The 18,465-nt window shown below is 41.9% G+C and overlaps 1 long non-coding RNA gene across 3 annotated transcripts; it reads left to right on the forward strand.

The window, feature by feature from the left end:
• Positions 1 to 8,233: 8,233 nt before the first annotated feature.
• Positions 8,234 to 15,431, forward strand: LOC128126081 (uncharacterized). 3 transcript variants are annotated; one of them, XR_008223857.1, is made up of 3 exons: positions 8,234 to 8,465; positions 8,944 to 9,241; positions 15,193 to 15,431. It is a non-coding gene; the product is annotated as an uncharacterized LOC128126081 (long non-coding RNA). The 3 variants fall into 3 exon arrangements; XR_008223852.1 differs by having other exon boundaries at positions 8,235 to 8,465; positions 8,944 to 9,235; XR_008223858.1 differs by lacking the exon at positions 15,193 to 15,431 and adding an exon at positions 9,305 to 9,391 and having other exon boundaries at positions 8,240 to 8,465; positions 8,944 to 9,009.
• The last annotated feature ends 3,034 nt before the right edge of the window (positions 15,432 to 18,465 follow it).

Consider the following 18,465-nt stretch of genomic DNA (forward strand, 5'->3'; position numbering starts at 1 on the left):
TTGTATTTTCTGTTGATGTTTCTGGATCTCCCGTGATCCCTTGGTTCCTTGGCTACGTCAACTTCACTTTCACTATCACAGAAAATCTTCATATGCTCCTTTATAGCTGGTACTACTCCAAGGTCTCCAATGATGTTCTTCATCCATATTGCCTCCTTTGCAGCCTCACTTGCTGCTATGTACTCTGATTCGTAAGTTGAATTAGTCACTGTCTCCTACTTGGAACTTTTCCAGATAATTGCTCCTCCATTTAAGGTAAAGACTCAGCCTGACTGAGAGCGGAAATTATCCCTATCAGTCTGGAAGCTAGCATTACTATACCTTACTACTCTCAAGTCATCACCCCCACCGAGGGTAAGGACCCAGTCCTTAGTCATCCGCAGGTACTTGAGAATGCTCTTTACCACAGTCCAGTGAACCTTGCCAGGATTCCCCTGATATCTGCTGACCATGCTCAAAGCAAAGGCCATATCAGGATGACTACAAGTCATAGCATACATGATCGAGCCTACAGTAGAAGCATATGGTACTCGACTCATCTCAGCTATCTCAGCCTCGATACTCGGGCTCTGAGTCTTACTCATTTGGCGTTACTCTGGATCGCTAACTCTCATTTCTTGGAATCCTGCATGCTGAAGCTCTTCAACACCTTATCCAAGTAGGTACTATGACTAAGTCCAATTATTCTCTTACTCCTATCTCTCAAAATCCTTATCCCTAGAATATAGTCAGCTTCTCCAATGTCCTTCATAGCGAAACACTTCCCAAGCAAGTACTTCACTTCATGCAAAGTTGGGATGTCATTTCCTATGAGTAGTATGTCATCCACATACAGTACCAAAAAGCTAACTATACTCCCACTAGCCTTGACATATACAAATGATTCATCTTCGCTCCTCAAAAAACCAAACTCTTTGACTTTCTCATCGAAACAAAGATTCCATCTGCGAGGTGCTTGTTTCAATCCATAGATAGATTTATGAAGCTTACACACTCTATTATGGTACTCTGAACTGACAAAACCCTCTGGCTGACTCATGTAAACATCCTCAGCCAACTTTCTATTAAGGAATGAGGTTTTTTACATCCATTTTCCAGATTTCATAATCATGAAATGCAACAATGGCAAACATAACCCTAATAGACTTAATCTTCACTATTGGTGAAAAGGTCTCATCATAATCAACTCCCGAAGTTTGAGAAAAGTCATTTGCAACCGGTCGAGCCTTATAAGTGTGCACATTACTATCCATGTCGGTCTTCTTCTTGAAGATCCATTTGTACCCGACTATCTTACGACCTGGTACATTGTCAACCAAGTTCCAAACTTGATTGTCATACATGGACCGTATCTCACTGTCCATAGCCTCTTTCCATTTAGCAGACCCGGGGCCTGCCATGGCTTCTGTGTAGCTATTAGGTTCATCCAAACTTACCAGTGTATTATCACTAATAAGCATATTACCTTCCGCAGTAATATGGAAACCATAGTAATGCTCAGGTACATTCTTAACTCTCATGGAACGCCTCAGAGGTACAGACTCGTCAGTTGGATCAACAAGAGTTTCCTCCTTAGGTTGATTGTTAGGGTTTGAGGTTCCTTCACCACCTGACTCTTGAATTTCTTCAAGGTCAATTTGCCTCTCACTGTTTCCTTGGCTTATGAACTCTGTCTCTCTGTCTCTGTCTCTGTCTCTCTCTCTCTCTCTCTCTCTCTCTCTCTCTCTCTTTCTCTCTCTCTTTCTCGAAATACTCCTCTCCTTGCCATAAAGACCATATTATCATTGGGTCTATAGAAGAGGTAACCAAAGGATTTATGTGGGTAGCTGATGGAAATATGCTGCTCACTCCGAGGTTCGAGCTTATCGTGGGTCTGACGCCTCATGAAATCCTTGCAACCCCAAATCATGGTGTGGTCCAAATTGGGAACTTTCCTAGTCCACATCTCGTGAGGTGTTTTGGCAACCTTTTTGGTAGGGACTAGATTAAGAATATGGGCGGCAGTATTTAAGGCATACCCCCAAAATGAGATTGGTAGCGAAACTTGAATCATCATGGAATGAACCATGTCCAACAAGGTTCGATTATGCCTCTCAGCCACACCATTAAGTTGTGGTGTTCTACGAGGTGTCATTTGTGAGACAATCCCACATTCCTTAAGATAGTCAAGGAATTCTGTACTAAGATACTCACCCCCTCGATCAGATCGAAGCATCTTAATGTTCTTGCCCAGTTGATTCTCCACTTCCTGTTTAAACTCGTTGAACTTTTCAAAGGTTTCTGACTTATTCTTGATTAAGTAGACATAACCATATCTACTATAATCATCAGTAAAAGTCACATAGAAGCGGTTAGCATCCTTTGTGGTAGTTTTGAAGGGTCCACACACATCTGTGTGTACAAGATCCAACAAACCTTCACCCCTATCACAACTACCAGTGAAGGGTGACTTTGTCATTTTTCGAAGTAAACAAGATTCACAACTATCATCCGACTTCAAGTAAAATGACTCCAAGACTCCATCTTTTTGGAGTTGGCCTATGCGTTTCTTGCTAACATGTCCAAGATGACAATGCCATAGTGATGCTTTATCCAAGCTAGTGGAAGAATCAATACATAATACATTATTTCCTAGGTTATATACAACCGACACAGTTTCATATACACCATCACAAGGTAATGCTTTAAAATAAATAACATTATTACAGAAAGCATTAATACCACCACATTCATTATCAAATGAAAAAGTAAATCGTTGTTTGTACAAACCGTGAAACGAAATAATATTTCTCTCAATTTCAGACGAGTAACAACATTTATTTAAATCTAATGTGAACCCACTACTTATCAACAAAGAATAAACTCCAATCTTGGTGATAAGTGAAGTTTTCCTATTCCCCATGATTGAGTTTATCATCCTATGCTCCACATTCTCACTTCTACTTAGTCCCTGCAAATCAGAACATATTTGAATACCACAACCTGTATCAAGGACCCAAGAATTAGAATAGGGTGAGTTATTCGACAACATAATTTAAATACCTGCATGGTTGGGTTTTACTTTCCCATCCTTAACATCTTGCAAGTACTTTGGGTAGTTTCACTTCTAGTGCACCTTTTCATGGCAATAGAAGCATTCAGCCTCTTTAGGGTTGGCAGAAGGAGTGACAGAACCACCTTTGGTTCTACTTGAAGAGGAGCCATCAAGCGACTTTCCCTTGGGACCCTTCGAAGGGCTCTTCCTCTTCTTCCCTTTACCTTGCCCGATAGCTAGAACATGGGCGGTGGTAGGAGTAGGAGTGGTAACATCCGATTTACTTTTAAGAACACTTTCAGCAGTCTTCAAAAGTCCTTAAAGTTTGTTGAGTGTGACCTCCTCCTTGTTCATGTGATAGGTCATTCAGAATTGATAATAACAAGAAGGTAAGGAGTGCAGTATGATATCAATAGCCAACTCCTCAGGGAAGTTCACATTCAACTTCAGCAAACGGTCCACAAACCTTTTGATTTTCTGCATGTGGCTCATGACGGGCTCACCATCCTTCATTCGGGTTGTTATCATGGAGGAGATTATTTCATATCGCTCTTGACGAGCACTCTGATGGCATCTGTCCATGAAATCCTGGTGCATCTCAAAAGGATAAAAGTCCTCATAGGACTTTTGGAGCTCGACTGTCATTGTGGCCAATATGATACATGCCACTTTGGTAACTTCTCTCTCATGTGCCCTAAATCCAGCAATCTCCTCGGGAGTAGCATTAGACTCATCAAGATCATTCAGCTCCTTGTCGAGGAAATATTCCTTGTCCTCATAGTGAGTGACCATCCATATGTTCCTAATCCAATCATCGAAATTAGTCCCATTAAAGATGACTCTCCCACAAAGGTTCATGAGAGAGAATGAGTCGGAAGGGTTTTAGCCAGAAGCAGCATTGTTGGAAGAGATCTGAAAAAGAAGAAAGAAAAGTTTAGATTAGATATAAAGATAGTGTTGGATTAGTGTCTAAGTCCATAACTATTTTGGTATGTACTTGACCGAATGGTGCATGGTCCTTTTGGGTTGCCTTCACCTAAGCAACTTGATTGGAGAAATAAATAAAGAGAGAGAGGTTATTATGATTTATTAATATGTTATAAGAATAATATATTAAAGGAGAAATCATATTTGTTTAATTAATATTGGTCAATAATTAATTAAGAATTAATTTTGTGATCAAGTGTAATTAATTAAACTAGAGGGGCTGAATTGTAATTATGTGATAGTTACAAAATAATGTAAGGATTATCTTAAATATAGGGTGAACGAATTTAAGGTGATAATGCCTTAGAATTCGACTAGGATAAGGGTTTCTAAGACTTATCTTATGGTTGCTTGGTGGGCAAGCAACTAGATTAGGATAAGGACTAAAACCCTAATCTTTACACCTATATAAACCCCCTAAGGCTTATGAATTCGTCCAAGCCTTCCCAAGAAGTCCTAGGGACGAATTCAATACCTCCCCTCTCTCCTCATATCTTCTCCATTTGCTCTTGGTGTTTGTAAGCCATTAGAGGAGTGACACTTGTGACTCTAAGCCTTCCAAAGTCAATTCAAGGAGGATTAGGATTGTTATTGCTACATAACAATCAAGGTAATATCTTAAACCTAATTATATGTTAATATTGATTTCCATATGCTAGAATTAGGGTTTATAGTCTTGGATTCAAAGCATGTACAATAGAGAAACCTAGATCCAAGCATTAGGGTTTGTATGAGCACATAGGATGTCTTATGACCAAAACCCATCAGTGGTATCAGAGCCTAGATTGGTTTCTATTGTATTGATGCTTGATATAACTGGAATATTCGATTTTTTGGATTCTGGAGGCTGGACTCGCCGAGTCCATGGCTGAACTCGCCGAGTCCATGTAGACTCGACGAGTCGAGTCCCAGGCTGACTCGACGAGTCAACTCATCAGATAGGCGGATTTTCGGGATTTTTACCTATTATGACTTAGGATAATTTCCATAATTGTTTAAACTTAATAAAATTCGAATTTTGTTAATCCCTTATGATTATCCTTGTCAAAATAAAAGATTTTGGTCATCTAATTAGATAATTGTTACCTTATTTGATATATGTTAAGTTATGGAAATTATTTGATCATTATCTTGCAAGAATTTGAACTAGATCTAATTAGATAACCACCAATGATAGTTAATTGCCTTATTTGATTATGTGATCTAGAATATTCTTGACAAAGTTTGGAATAGTTTCAAATTAATCCCTTTAGGTTTTATATTTTAAATTTGAACCCAAAAGTTTTGTTGTTTTGAAATTTAAATAGTTAAAACCCTAATGTTTTGAAAAAGGTTTCAAAACATGCCCTCAAGTTTTGGAATTTAAATTTTGATTAAATAGTTTAATTTTGATGTATATTTAAATTCTAAACCCTAATGTGTTGAAATGTTTCAAAATTTGCCCTCAAGTTTTGGAATTTAAAAGTTGATTAAAAGTTTAATTAGGAATGTTAAATTCTAAAACTAGTATAGTTTTGAAAAAGCTCAAATCACACCCTTATGGTTTTATTAATTAATTAAGGTGTATAATTGAAGGAGGTTTAATAAATCCATAAAAGTTTTGGTTTACAATTTAATTGAATTAAAGGTATAATTGTTAAATTTGACCACCTAATATTTTAAAAGTATAAAATACACCCTATACTATATATAACATTAAAAGTCTAACATTATATATATGTCTGAGTAAAAGTCAGTCTTACCGTTAGTAGGCCTCATTCACGAAGCTGGTCTATAAGGGGTGTTTAAGGAAATTGCCTATAAAATGGCGATTGAATGGGTATCCACTCTTACCCACCGCACTCTTGACTAGTGGAGGGTCGTTAGCCGACCGGGTAGGATAGGACGAAACCTTCCATTATAAGTATAATGAAGTATAAAAGTAACTAAATGTTTTCATAAAATTCCCAATCTTAGTTACTTAGGCAAAAGTGAATTGATGCAATTCCATGAAATTACACTTTGTGCCCTTGCGAAGACGTTAGTGGAGCGTGTGTGGTTAACCGGCACACTAAATGGTTCTAAGAAAAGGTAGCAAAGGGTGACTCAATGTTTGTCATAGTTTGGTGGAGCGTGTGTGGTTTATCGGCACATCGAATAGGTAACTGTAACATTTGAGTGCACCATGTAAGTTTGCATGGTTATTCATACCCGCTTTGTGATCCTCGGCATCCCAGTCACAAACAAGAGGGGCATATCGAGATTTAAACATGCCATTGAAATGTTCAATGAATCTCAAAAGATCTAGGAGTTTTCATACATATAAAACTTAAATTCTTTTTCGTTTTTTTCGTGGTGGAAATTAGTGAATCGTCATTCACTTACCTTCAAATATTCTACAATTAGGGTTACGACATCCCTCTCCCGAGTTGTAGAATATTGTGTTGGGTCCTAGCCTTAGTATCTCATTTGGGTGATTTGCTAAGGACTCAATCAATCAACTAACTTGAATTCGTTTTCTCCCGTATTGTGGATGTCAAAGTTCAACAACTATGGTCTTCCCAAATCCCGTGGAACAAGCATTCCACATGAAGATGATATTCCACGATTCGATCGAGGAACAAGAGATCATGCTTCACTTCCACCTCCTCCTCCAATTATTCTCCCTAACCCACAAGTTCAAAGGCTTAAAAAGTTCATGATCACTCAAACCCGTTTGGCAAGTAAACATAAAGAAGGAAAGTCGGTGTGTGCACACGTCCTAGGGATGAAGTCACACATTGATAGGTTAAGAATGATGGGATCCGTTGTCTATGAGGAAATGGCTGTTGATTGGGTTCTTCAGTCACTTCCCAACTCATATAGTGAGTTCGTAAGAGAGTACTATATGATGAACTACGACGTGACCCTTATAGATCTCACCTATATGCTTATTGCTGCTGAATCTGCAATGATTTGGCGCAATAGAAAAGCAAAGTTGATTGGTGAATCTGCCTTCGAGACCTCTATGGATATAGACAATGGCAACGAAAGACATGCTATGATCAAAAAGTTTGATCACAAGAGAAAGGCGATGTCTGAAGTAGTTCCATGTCCTGTTCCAAAAAAGTCGATTTGCTTTTATTGCCAAGAGAATGGGCATTGGAGACGAAGCTGCCCTATTTACCTAAGAGATCTAAGAGATGGGAGAGTCAAAACGTATGGCTCTAATATAGGTAAAATCCATTAACTAACTCTTTTAAGCTTCTATTCTAGATTCTTAATACATAATGTGATAAGATTACAATTGATGTTTTGTAAGATCGAAGAAAAGAAAGGAAGCTTAAGGGAAGAAGTGAGCAAAATCTAACCGTGAAGGAATGGATTTCGATCGCATTTCTCGAAGATTAGATTCTTGAGCTACTACTTAGAGTTAGAATTAGATTGCTAAGAAAGATGTATTAGCATAAGTTTTTCAATGAGTTGCATTGTAAGGACAAATTTTTCCGGAATAAAATAAATTTTGATTTTAAATGTTATTTATTTATCCTTACAATGGCGTGTATGAAAAATTGATGTTAAAATTTTTCTATTATTAGCAATAATGGATTTGGTTCTTATTATGTTATGGAAAGTCGAGAATTTACCAAATAGGGAGAGTTTCTCATCGCCCAAGTTTCAATTGGACAGAAACTTGGAATCATGCAATGTGGATGCACGATGAATGAGAAATTTCGTATTTGGAAATTAGACTAATTCATTGACAAAGTGTCAAGTGAAGGAGTTCGAGCACACAAAGTTGCGTGTTGATCAAGTCCACCATAAGAGTAACAATGATATTCGTCATGATTTACTAAAGGTTTAGTAAATATGATTATACTTACAAGATTAAGTGTAATTCTTAGTTGATTGAAAAAGTTTAAATCAATAGTAGAACGAATAACAAGAATCAAGTAGGCAAAATAAATAAATAAATAAATAAATAAAATTTTCTCCATTCTAAGAAGAAGGGAGAGTACCTTTTATGCTTTATGATAGGTCTTAATGATTAAGAACCATATTTCAATTGATCCTCTAAGTATAATTGTAACAGCCCGGAATCTCAGGTATTATTAAAATTATGTTTGTGGGGTGATTTAAGAGGGGACTCGGCGAGTTGGAGCCTAGACTCGCCGAGTAGGATCGCGGACTTGGTCGCGGGTCTGCGACTGGACTCGACAAGTCCAGATATGGACTCGGCGAGTCGACGCTGTTCAGCAGAAACCCTAACCGTTCAGTTTGGATCGTATTTAACGCCTCTTAGGCCGTCATTTTCAGTCTTTTGGTCAATTGAGAGGAACCCTAATCGCCGTGGACGCCTAGAGCAGGAGAGAAAGCTTTGGAACTTGGAAGAATTGGTTAGGCAAGAAGAAGAGGGATTTGGCTAAAGGAATATCAAGGAGGATTGAGTCCTGAGATTTGGGGGACACAGAGAGTGCGTTTTCAGGTAATACTCGGACCAAATCTGTTATTTTGATGTGTATGTGAGTTTAGGGTTTATGAAACCCATTTAGTGATTAGATGGGTTATTATGTTATTACCCAAACGCTTTTACCCCAGTAATGAGATGTTTAGACGTCCAGAGGGTCCCATGGTTGCATACCTTGGGGCCATACGTAATTCAGGAAGCAGTTACTCGTCTGCATGGCATGGACTCGCCGAGTTGTTCTTCAGACTCGGCGAGTGGAGTCGGGGTGGCCCCGCGATTCTTCCAGGGTAACTCGTCGGGTTGAGGAGGGTACTCGACGAGTAGATAAGTAATCTCAGAAAGTTGGAAGACGTCTAGACTCGCCGAGTCGCCATGGGACTCGCCGAGTCCGGTTGAGCTGACCGTTGACCGTTGACCAGAGTTGACCTAAGTCTGACTTCTTAGGGATAGTCACACTTAGAAGAGATAAGTATTAATGAGTTACGTAATGTTATAGGGAGGTTGTAGCTCGTCGGTTGTGCACGAGTCATTTCAGGGGTTGCTAGCTTTCAGCATATACGAGGTGAGTCTTCTCACTATACTGTACCCGGAAGGGTTTGATTGTGTGACCGGAAGGTCGAATATGTTATGTGATATGTATGCTGTATGTGGTAAGTTAATTGTTATATGTGCTATGTATGATGTGTGGGCCAGAAGGCAATATGTTATGGGCCGGAAGGCGATTATGTTATGGGCCGGAAGGCGTTGTATTGAGGACCAGAAAGGTCAGGGCCTGGAAAGGCGTATGTGTGTAAGTGTATATTGGGGAACTCACTAAGCATTTATGCTTACAGCTGTTGTGTATGTATGTATTTCAGGTACTAGCGAGGACCGTGGGAAGGCGCCGGCATGATCGATACACACTGAAGATTGTCTTAGGATCTTGGGAGTTTGAATAATTGTATTGACCGAATAATTAAACTATTTATGCCTTGTTTTTAATGGAAAATATTATGTTTTAAAAATGAAAAATTTGTTTGAAAAATTTGAGTTGTTACAATTGGTATCAGAGCCTTGGTTTGAGGGATTCGGGTGCACCTTTGGGGGTAACTGAACTCAAACCGGGGATTTGAGGAAACTTTTCAAATAAAGGCATAAACTTTTGTAAATGGTTTTGTGGTAAGCAAGAAAGAAGCAGTGTGTACGATCAGTCAGCGCCCGAACGGTAAAGATCCCCAAAATACCTTACAATATTATATGATATGAACTGTTATGCATGCTAGAAGACTAGGTACTCATGATAGGACTAGAGTGGCCTGATTTGTGATGCCTTAGTCTAGGGAAGTTTGCTTATATGAGGTGCTTTGCTAGTATGCGGGTAGATAGTGTATATCAGAAGTAGAGTACTCACTATCCGAAGTTTGGGGAGGAGGACTTGGGATGAACACTGATGCGGTGTGGTCGGTAGTATTGGGCCCGTACTACCGAGGACACCGGGTCAGTGGGAGACCCAAGTAAGAATCCCTGGATGTCGGGGACGGGGTAGGGTCGCGTTATCGAGTGCAATTACACTTGATAGAATCTCTGATAGTTTTATGTTGTATTTCAGAGATATCATGGTTAGACCGCGGCACGGGGCAAGTACGAGCGGTGTGAGTGACGAGGATATTCGTCAGATGATCCACGAGGAGGTGGCGGCGGCGATCCGGGCTGAGATCCCGGAGATGTTTGGGTCGATCAAGACCACCCTGATGGAGACGTTCGACGAGCGGTACGCCGCATTGACTGAGGCTGCAACCGCTGCAGCTACCGCAGCTGTGGCCGCTGCTAGGCCACAGGGGGGTGATTCATTGCTGTTCCGAGAGTTCAGCAACATGAAGCCACCAGAGTTCGACGGGACGCAGGATCCGATTGCTGCGATGAGGTGGATCGCAGATATAGAGGGGTGCTTCTACACTTGTTCATGCCCGGAGCACCTGAGGGTACGGTTCGCTTTGAACCAGCTCCGTCTGGGAGCCAAGGACTGGTGGAAGTTCGTGACGGCGAACTTCACTTTAGCAGAGACTGCGGCAGTGACATGGGAGGGATTCACTTCCATGTTCAGGGATGAGTACGTTCCCCCGGTGGAACGGGAACGATTGGTTCAGGAGTTCTTAACCCTCAAACAGGGTACTGATTCGGTGGCGGCGATCACGCGGAAGTTCCATGAGAGGGCGATGTTTTGCCCCGAGCTAGTGGCCACAGAGCAGGCTCGGATGAGCCGGTACTTAGGTGTTCTGAGGAGGGAGATCCGGGAGTTTGTGTCAAACTCCACTTATCATACTTTTACTGAGCTTCAGGCGAATGCCAGGAAGCGTGAGATCGAGTTAGAGACTCAGGCCAGGGAGGAGGCCGAGTCTCAGCAGGCAGACCGGCGACCGGCTCAGTCTCAGCCGGCAGCCAAGCGGATCAAGTCCGCCGATTCGAGGACGGGAGGTTCGAAGGACCGCACTTGCGTAAAGTGCGGTAAGGGTCACGATGGGGCGTGTCGAGCCGGTGCTTGCTACAAGTGTGGCAAGGAAGGACACATTGCTAGGGAGTGTCCCAAGGGATTTATGGTTTGCTTTCATTGCAACCAGACCGGCCATCGGAAGGCCGAGTGCCCTCAGCTTCGTCAGGGATCTGCACCTGTTGCCAGGACTACTGAGACTCGACCGGTGAAGGTCGAGGCCCCGAGGGCTCGTGGGAGAGCCTTTCAGCTGACTGCGGAGGAGGTCCGCGCTGCGCCCGATGTTGTGGCAGGTATGTTGTAATTCATGTATTTATTTTAATGTCAAGATGTTATGCTTATGTTATTATATGCGTAGGTACTTTCCTTGTGAACTCTGTGCCTGCCTTAGTGTTATTTGACTCGGGTGCGAGTAGGTCCTTTGTGTCCTTAGCCTTTAGTCAGCATATCGGCATTAGTCGTGAGTCGTTGAGTCGACCTTTGAGAGTTTCTATAGCAGACGAGAAGGTGATTTGTGCTACGGAGGTTCTTCGGGGATGTGTACTAGAGATTTTCGGGATTGGATTCCCAATTGATCTGATTCCTATCGTGATGGGGGATGTCTGTGTCATCGTGGGCATGGACTGGCTGAGCCGGTTCGGCGCTGTCATCGACTGTGAGCGTCAGTTGGTGACTATACGAGACCCTAGAGGTGGAGTTCTTTCGGTGTACGGCGAGGGTACCCGTTCGGGATCAGCTTTTTGTTCGGCCGCTAGGGCGAGGCAGTGTCTACGGCAGGGCTGTAAAGGTTTTGTGGCGTATGTGATGGATACGCGGGAGGTTTCCGAGAAACCGAAGACAGTTGAGGAAGTTCCGGTGGTGCGCGAATTTTCAGATGTCTTTCCCGAGGAGTTGCCGGGAGTACCGCCTGTGAGGCAAGTAGAGTTTAGTATTGATCTGGTTCCGGGGGCAGCACCTATTGCTAAAGTGCCCTATCGTCTTGCATCTCCAGAGATGCAAGAGTTGTCCTCGCAACTCCAGGAGTTGCTGGGGAGGGGATTCATTCGGCCGAGCAGCTCGCCATGGGGAGCACCTATTCTGTTCGTCAAAAAGAAGGATGGTTCACACCGGATGTGCATTGATTACCGGGAGTTGAACAAGCTAACGGTCAAGAACCGTTACCCGTTGCCGAGGATCGATGATTTATTCGATCAGTTGCAGGGAGCATCTTGGTTTTCCAAGATCGATCTGAGGTCAGGTTACCACCAGGTGATGAGTTGGGAGGTGCCGAAGTCACCCTCTGAGATCAGAAGTTTCCTTGGGTTGGCAGGGTATTATCGGAGATTTATCAAGGATTTCTCCAAGATCGCAGTGCCACTCACCAGATTGACCCGGAAGGGTGTTACATTCTCATGGGGGCCCGAGCAGCAGACCTCCTTTGAGACACTTCGCCAGAGATTGTGCGAAGCCCCGGTATTAGCTCTCCCAGAAGGGATGGAAGATTTCGTGGTATATTGCGACGCATCAATTTCGGGATTGGGTGCAGTGTTGATGCAGAGGGGTCATGTGATAGCTTATGCATCGAGGCAGCTGAAGCCTCATGAGGCGAGATACCCCACGCATGATTTAGAGCTGGGGGCAGTAGTGTTCGCTCTCAAGATTTGGCGTCACTACTTGTATGGGGTTCGATGTACGATATACACGGACCATAAGAGTTTGAAGTATTTGATGGATCAACCCAACCTAAATATGCGTCAGAGGTGGTGGTTGGATGTGGTCAAGGATTATGATTGTGAGATCCTGTACCACCCAGGCAAGGCTAATGTGGTAGCCGATGCATTGAGCCGCAGGGCGGAGAGCACTCCATTGCGAGATGTGTGCTTGAGACTGACAGTGATGACTCCTGTATTGGATGATATTCGTAGGGCACAGGCTGAGGCTATGCGACCAGAAATGCAGAAGAAAGAGCGGGTTGTGGGGTTAATCTCAGAGTTTGTCAAGGATAGTCGAGGCCTTATGACGTTTCAGGGTCGGATTTGGGTACCATTCGTGGGTGGTACGCGTATTACGTTGATGGAAGAGGCTCATAAATCAAAATTCTCGATCCATCCCGGTGCTACAAAGATGTATTTGGATTTAAGGGAGGAATATTGGTGGCCCTGTATGAAGAGGGACGTGGCATGGCTCGTTGAGAGGTGCTTGACCTGCCGTAGGGTTAAAGCTGAGCACCAGAGACCGCATGGCAAGTTACAGCCATTGGAGATCCCCGAGTGGAAGTGGGAACAGATCACTATGGATTTTATCACCAAATTGCCAAGGACTGCTAGGGGAGTAGACGCGATTTGGGTGATTGTGGATAGGTTGACGAAGAGTGCACACTTCCTTGCCATCAGTGAGAGTTCTTCAGCGGAAAAGTTAGCGGAGATATACGTGAAAGAGGTGGTATCTCGGCACGGAGTGCCGATCTCGATTGTGTCAGACCGCGATGTGCGTTTCACTTCCAGGTTCTGGAAGAAATTCCATGAGGAGCTGGGTACTAAGTTGCATTTTAGTACCGCATACCATCCCCAGACAGACGGTCAGAGCGAGCGGACAATTCAGACACTGGAGGACATGCTCCGAGCGTGTGTGTTAGACTTCGGGGGTAGTTGGGATGCGTATTTACCATTGGCGGAGTTTTCCTACAACAACAGCCATCATTCGAGCATTGGTATGCCGCCTTTCGAGCTGTTGTATGGTAGGAGGTGTCGGACTCCCATTTGCTGGGGAGAGGTGGGACAGAGAGTGATGGGCAGCACGGAGATCATACGCAGGCAGGCGCCGATCTGAGCTTGAATTTCAAGTCGGCGACTTCGTTCTCCTGAAGGTCTCTCCTTGGAAAGGAGTGATTCGATTCAGGAAGAGGGGCAAATTGGGGCCCCGGTATATTGGGCCATTTCGTGTGGTTGCAAGGGTAGGCCGGGTAGCCTATCGGTTGGAGTTGCCAGCGGAGTTGGGTCAGATCCATGACACTTTTCATGTATCGCAGTTGAGGAAGTGCATAGCCGATGAGTCGGCAGTGGTTCCATTGGAGGATATTCAGGTGGATGCGAGCCTGAATTACGCGGAGAGACCAGTGGCGATCAGGGATCGGAAGATCAAGGTTCTGAGGAACAAGGAAGTACCTCTGGTGTTGGTTCAATGGCAACACCGTAAGGGATCAGAAATGACTTGGGAACCGGAGCGCGAAATGCGGGAGCAGCATCCGGAGCTATTTGCAGAGTGAGACTTCGAGGGCGAAGTCTAATCCAAGTGGGGGAGAGTTGTAACAGCCCGGAATCTCAGGTATTATTAAAATTATGTTTGTGGGGTGATTTAAGAGGGGACTCGGCGAGTTGGAGCCTAGACTCGCCGAGTAGGATCGCGGACTTGGTCGTGGGTCCGCGACTGGACTCGACGAGTCCAGATATGGACTCGGCGAGTCGACGCTGTTCAGCAGAAACCCTAACCGTTCAGTTTGGATCGTATTTAACGCCTCTTAGGCCGTCATTTTCAGTCTTTTGGTCAATTGAGAGGAACCCTAATCGCCGTGGACGCCTAGAGCAGGAGAGAAAGCTTTGGAACTTGGAAGAATTGGTTAGGCAAGAAGAAGAGGGATTTGGCTAAAGGAATATCAAGGAGGATTGAGTCCTGAGATTTGGGGGACACAGAGAGTGCGTTTTCAGGTAATACTCGGACCAAATCTGTTATTTTGATGTGTATGTGAGTTTAGGGTTTATGAAACCCATTTAGTGATTAGATGGGTTATTATGTTATTACCCAAACGCTTTTACCCCAGTAATGAGATGTTTAGACGTCCAGAGGGTCCCATGGTTGCATACCTTGGGGCCATACGTAATTCAGGAAGCAGTTACTCGTCTGCATGGCATGGACTCGCCGAGTTGTTCTTCAGACTCGGCGAGTAGCTTGAAGATTTACTGGGACTCGCCGAGTTGTTCTTCAGACTCGGCGAGTGGAGTCGGGGTGGCCCCGCGATTCTTCCAGGGTAACTCGTCGGGTCGAGGAGGGTACTCGACGAGTAGATAAGGAATCTCAGAAAGTTGGAAGACGTCTAGACTCGCCGAGTCGCCATGGGACTCGCCGAGTCCGGTTGAGCTGACCGTTGACCGTTGACCAGAGTTGACCTAAGTCTGACTTCTTAGGGATAGTCACACTTAGAAGAGATAAGTATTAATGAGTTACGTAATGTTATAGGGAGGTTGTAGCTCGTCGATTGTGCACGAGTCATTTCAGGGGTTGCTAGCTTTCAGCATATACGAGGTGAGTCTTCTCACTATACTGTACCCGGAAGGGTTTGATTGTGTGACCGGAAGGTCGAATATGTTATGTGATATGTATGCTGTATGTGGTAAGTTAATTGTTATATGTGCTATGTATGATGTGTGGGCCGGAAGGCAATATGTTATGGGCCGGAAGGCGATTATGTTATGGGCCGGAAGGCGTTGTATTGAGGACCAGAAAGGTCAGGGCCTGGAAAGGTGTATGTGTGTAAGTGTATATTGGGGAACTCACTAAGCATTTATGCTTACAGCTGTTGTGTATGTATGTATTTCAGGTACTAGCGAGGACCGTGGGAAGGCGCCGGCATGATCGATACACACTGAAGATTGTCTTAGGATCTTGGGAGTTTGAATAATTGTATTGACCGAATAATTAAACTATTTATGCCTTGTTTTTAATGGAAAATATTATGTTTTAAAAATGAAAAATTTGTTTGAAAAATTTGAGTTGTTACAATAATTGTATGTTTAAGAAGAGGAATCAAGAATTGAAGAAATGGTTAAATCAAAAAGTCAATCATACTTCGTTCCAAAACAAGTCTTAAAGTTAAGATTGTGACATTGAGTGAAAAAGTATTAAGAAGGTTTATAGCATTCATTAAATGTGGTTAGTTGTGATGTCTTGGATAAGACAAAGACCAACTAGGACTAATTTATGAAGTGTTTTGATAAAAGCTACACTAACTCTTGAATATTTGTTTATCAAGAAATGGTTATTGACAAAAGAATCTTATATGTCAAGGAGTCAGTGGGAGTCTTAATGGTCTTGAAAGGTTTCAAGAACAAATCAAATAAATCTTATCAATCATCACTAGCACACGAGTTGAGGTTTACAACCTATCGTGAAGACATTATTTTGTTTCACTGCCAATCCAATCGAGTTAATTATGCATGTGAGTCCTATGAGTTCTCATTTGAATGCATAAAAGGCAAGGACCTTGATCAATGGAAAGTACATTGATAGGAAAAGGTGAGCTGCTTAACTACTTGGAAGACGTGGTGGGCAGCTGTGCTACCATAAGGCAAGAAATCAAGATTAAGAAAGTTCGATCCATATGAGTTTGAATTCGTCGTAAACTTTGGTTTTGACAAATTCACATGGATAGGAACAAATACACCATTTAAATCTAAGTGTCATAAGATTTCCTCCTTCATAAAAATGATTGTGAGGAAATGCTTTCACTGAGAATGATTTTAAGAAGATAGTGATTATAAAATTGCATTCTCGAATTCGATTATGGTTACGGTGTCCCTTTCCATAATTTGAATTGTGAGGTTTGGCAATTAGTCTTAATTGTTTAGACACGCATATGAACTATCTAAGGCAAAGGTGTATAAGTTCAAGAAGCCTTGATAAAAGATTATCAAAGCATTAAGTATTAGAAACATGGACTTAAGAAATTCAATAAGTATTGTTTTTCTGAAAGTTAAGATGTTTATGAATACATGTCGAAGCTCGTGGGAGCATAAGTGTTATGTTTTATAATAATCATCATGATAGTGGGAGCATAAATGTTATGATTGTATGATTATTAAGGAAAGTATTGCAAGGTTAGCAATATTAATTATAGAAAACAAGAGTCATACTTTCCAAAGTCGCAATAGTTGAAGAGTTGTTTTGCTATAATTAAGGGAGAGAATATTATGCTTCATTTCAAATATAAAGGTTTAGGTTGAGAATTGTTAATAAATTTAGTCAAGGGTACATAGTGTGTTCTTAAAATTTCGATTATGATTACGGCATCCCTCTTCACAATTCGAATTTTGAGAACATAGCAAATAAAACATTATGCGTCGTGTCCCATCCGCTTCGGGTATAGGATCGATTGCAAATGCTTTAATGTTTGACCATTCTAAAATTTTCCAAATGTCTAGCGCATTTAGAAGGAAAAAGGACAAGAATTGGTTTTGGCTAAAATAATTAAACAACTATCAAAGGACAATCCAAAGTTCGACGAGGATTGGTCGCTTGTGAGTAGTTGGAAGCATGGTATTGGATGGACCATATCGACATTATTATGAATAGAAAAGATTCTATTAAGGATGAATTGTCATATGGAAATTATGGAAATGTTTCCATATTGGATGGACCATATCGACATCATTATGAATAGATAAGATTCTATTAAGAATGAGTTGTCATATGGAAAATATGGAAGCGTGTCCATATTGGGAATTGAATATTGAAAATCTATGACTAGATTAGAAACTTTTATGCAAAAGGATGTTCAAAGAAAGTACTTTAAGTGAGAGACATCACATCTATGGAATTGTCTTGTAACAATCTCCGATAGAAGACTTTGTAATATCATTGGCAATAGTCTTTGTGACTTTGGTACAGTGACATTACAAAAGAGATCATTGCATAAAATGTTAGAATCTAGCATATTCTATAAGTAGAAAGAATTTGATTTTCTTTCACTTATGGAAAAAGGATTTGGAGTTGTGAAATGAGAATGATTGGAAATGTGTTCAATGTGATCTATTTCACAAAGTAAGAACCATAGGTAAACATTGTGTGCATGCTAGGAGCATGGGACAAGTGTTGTAATTCAAGTAAGAAGTTGATTACCCGAAATGACAAATAATGAGTAATCAATATGGTGATAAATAAAAGGCGTTTTATTTATACTCAAAGGTTTGAGGCCATATGGGATTAGTATTATTCTTGTGTTTCACATTTGCATGTTTTGACTTCCAGAATAATTGAGTTTATTAAGAATAATCGAATTATTCGAACGGGCCACAGTTGTTCATATGTTGGAAGTAGATATGAATGAAGACTGTCATGAATTGGTGTGTGGATTGTCTAAAGAGCATTAGACATAAGCAAATGTTTGCTGCAACGTTCATGAGTGCTTATGAATATGAATTTGAGCATTGGATCAAACCCCCGCTCACTTGGATCACTCCATGAATTGTATCACGAGTGATTGGTGAGACGATAACATCTTATATTCTTTAAACCAAGATGCGTGAGTTGTATCTTGCAAATCGGTTGCACATTGATAATATGTAAACGCACTAGTAATTTGGTGTTATAAAACATATTGTTGTGTGTGATTTGGTTAGTGAGTGCAAGCAAGCATTGTATCAAAGTTTATTCGTTCCTTTTATCCAAAGTAGGTTAAAAGCGATATCTTTGGGCCCCTTGATGGTTTAGTGATGACAAACGTAAATGCTCGGCCGGGCTGGGGCTAATTTGATTTGTTCAATTAGTCTGTCGTCATAAATCAGAAATCGAGAAGTAGTA

Source organism: Lactuca sativa, chromosome 1 (assembly GCF_002870075.4).
Source record: "Lactuca sativa cultivar Salinas chromosome 1, Lsat_Salinas_v11, whole genome shotgun sequence".
Lineage (NCBI taxonomy): Eukaryota > Viridiplantae > Streptophyta > Magnoliopsida > Asterales > Asteraceae > Lactuca > Lactuca sativa.